This window comes from Diabrotica virgifera, chromosome 2 (assembly GCF_917563875.1).
Source record: "Diabrotica virgifera virgifera chromosome 2, PGI_DIABVI_V3a".
Lineage (NCBI taxonomy): Eukaryota > Metazoa > Arthropoda > Insecta > Coleoptera > Chrysomelidae > Diabrotica > Diabrotica virgifera.
In genome coordinates, this window is record NC_065444.1 from 154,014,979 (window position 1) to 154,018,007 (window position 3,029).

The 3,029-nt window shown below is 35.0% G+C and overlaps 1 long non-coding RNA gene across 1 annotated transcript; it reads left to right on the plus strand.

Annotated features, from left to right (window-relative positions):
* Positions 1-917: 917 nt before the first annotated feature.
* LOC126879679 (uncharacterized) lies at positions 918-2,218 on the plus strand. Its single transcript, XR_007696193.1, has 2 exons — positions 918-1,105; positions 2,061-2,218. It is a non-coding gene; the product is annotated as an uncharacterized LOC126879679 (long non-coding RNA).
* Positions 2,219-3,029: the final 811 nt, after the last annotated feature.

Below are 3,029 nucleotides of genomic sequence, written 5' to 3' on the forward strand. Positions count from 1 at the left end.
TAAAGCGAAACGTGATTATTTGTGGTTTCGTTTCACCACGTTTAGCGCTTAGAGTGACGTATTAAAAGAAGAAATTGACAATTTTACTTGGTTTTGAGGTTGTTTTTTACCACGTTTCGTTTTTTTGGCCGTTGTTGTTTACAAATACATAGTGTACTTGAGTTTTCAGTTTTCACAAATACATTTTTTTAACATAGAAATATATAATGTTATCCATCAACGGTTGCAATTCATTAAAAAGGTAATGGAATAAATCTTTATTTAATCTAAACAACTCTATGAATCGTAAATCCGGCAAACCAAAATAATCACTTCTATCCCTTAAAAATCTACCTTCTTCACGAAGCAGCCGTAACTGATCCCTACGTTCTTGTTCGTCGAAAATTATTAAATTTATAGGCAACATTTTATTTAATTTCAACAATAAACACTTGTTTTTGTTTACCTTATGCTTTTTTAGAATTATAGGTTAGTTAAATCTGTCAAATATGTAGAATCACATCACATTTCCACAGGACGGAGTTTATCTATGGCATAGAACAAGACAATTATTACAGAACTCTAAAATCTTGAGACGACGTGCTGTGTTGCCGTTAATTTTTACCCAATCGTTCGTTTCAATTCGGTCCAGTTCGTAGAGTATTGCGATAGTATAGCGAAGCGAAGCCACACAATACAGAGTACGATTCGAACTTGCAGTGGGACTCTATAATTTTTATAGCGAAAGCGTAAGCAAGTCGTAGCGAAGCGTAGCAAAGCAACGGTTCAGTTCGAATCGTACTCTGTATTGTGTGGCTTCGCTTCGCTATACTATCGCAATACTCTACGAACTGGACCGAATTGAAACGAACGATTGGGTAAAAATTAACGGCAACACAGCACGTCGTCTCAAGATTTTAGAGTTCTGTAATAATTGTCTTGTTCTATGCCATAGATAAACTCCGTCCTGTGGAAATGTGATGTGATTCTACATATTTGACAGATTTAACTAACCTATAATTCTAAAAAAGCATAAGGTAAACAAAAACAAGTGTTTATTGTTGAAATTAAATAAAATGTTGCCTATAAATTTAATAATTTTCGACGAACAAGAACGTAGGGATCAGTTACGGCTGCTTCGTGAAGAAGGTAGATTTTTAAGGGATAGAAGTGATTATTTTGGTTTGCCGGATTTACGATTCATAGAGTTGTTTAGATTAAATAAAGATTTATTCCATTACCTTTTTAATGAATTGCAACCGTTGATGGATAACATTATATATTTCTATGTTAAAAAAATGTATTTGTGAAAACTGAAAACTCAAGTACACTATGTATTTGTAAACAACAACGGCCAAAAAAACGAAACGTGGTAAAAAACAACCTCAAAACCAAGTAAAATTGTCAATTTCTTCTTTTAATACGTCACTCTAAGCGCTAAACGTGGTGAAACGAAACCACAAATAATCACGTTTCGCTTTACTTCCGAACTCCATTCGGTGTTGCCGGCGTCATCCGACAGCAGTTTACAGAGTATAACTTGATGAAAGCGTTCGGAAATCACGCTTACGCTTTCGCTATAAAAGTTACAGAGTCCCGGTACAGACAACAACGTATGCTCGAATGGACGTCACAACAAGCAGCAATACGGAGCAGAGAACACTCACCGACCAGCAGTGGGACTCTATAACTTTTATAGCGAAAGCGTAAGCAAGTCGTAGCGAAGCGTAGCAAAGCAACGGTTCAGTTCGAATCGTACTCTGTATTGTGTGGCTTCGCTTCGCTACACTATCGCAATACTCTACGAACTGGACCGAATTGAAACGAACGATTGGGTAAAAATTAACGACACAGCACGTCGTTTCAAGATTTTAGAGTTCTGTAATAATTGTATTGTTCTATGCCATAGATAAACTCCGTCCTGTGGAAATGTGATGTGATTCTACACATTTGACAGATTTAACTAACCTATAATTCCAAAAAAGCATAAGGTAAACAAAAACAAGTGTTTATTGTTGAAATTAAATAAAATGTTGCCTATAAATTTAATAATTTTCGACGAACAAGAACGTAGGGATCAGTTACGGCTGCTTCGTGAAGAAGGTAGATTTTTAAGGGATAGAAGTGATTATTTTGGTTTGCCGGATTTACGATTCATAGAGTTGTTTAGATTAAATAAAGATTTATTCCATTACCTTTTTAATGAATTGCAACCGTTGATGGATAACATTATATATATTTCTATGTTAAAAAAATGTATTTGTGAAAACTGAAAACTCAAGTACACTATGTATTTGTAAACAACAACGGCCAAAAAAACGAAACGTGGTAAAAAACAACCTCAAAACCAAGTAAAATTGTCAATTTCTTCTTTTAATACGTCACTCTAAGCGCTAAACGTGGTGAAACGAAACCACAAATAATCACGTTTCGCTTTACTTCCGAACTCCATTCGGTGTTGCCGGCGTCATCCGACAGCAGTTTACAGAGTATAACTTGATGAAAGCGTTCGGAAATCACGCTTACGCTTTCGCTATAAAAGTTACAGAGTCCCGGTACAGATGGGCTGACGACCTGAAGCGTGTTAGCAGAAACTCACAAGACAGAGAAAGATGGAAACAGCTAAGGGAGACCTATGTCCAGTAGTGCACGCGTACAGGTTGATAATGATAAATATTGTAATTCTAGGATTTTGTTTATGTTTTTATTTTATTTTTGTTTATGTCCTAGTTGTTTGATGTTATTTGTATTTCTCTCTTTAATAAATTCCTCGTACCTTTGGATAGCTTTTTGAACCATTCGTGTTTGAAATATTTCTAAATTATAAGTAAAAGCTCTCATTTTTGTATACAGCATCCTGTGTTGTACATTCTCTCTCATCTAGATCATTCTACACTCAACCAAACTTATATGGAATCATCTGATATTTTTTATTATTTTAAGCGAATTAATGCTAAATTAAATTTTCTTCCATCGCATTTCTCAGGAGACTAACTACAGGTTATAGAACCAAATCAACATACCTGCGAGCTATTAAATTTGGTTGGATA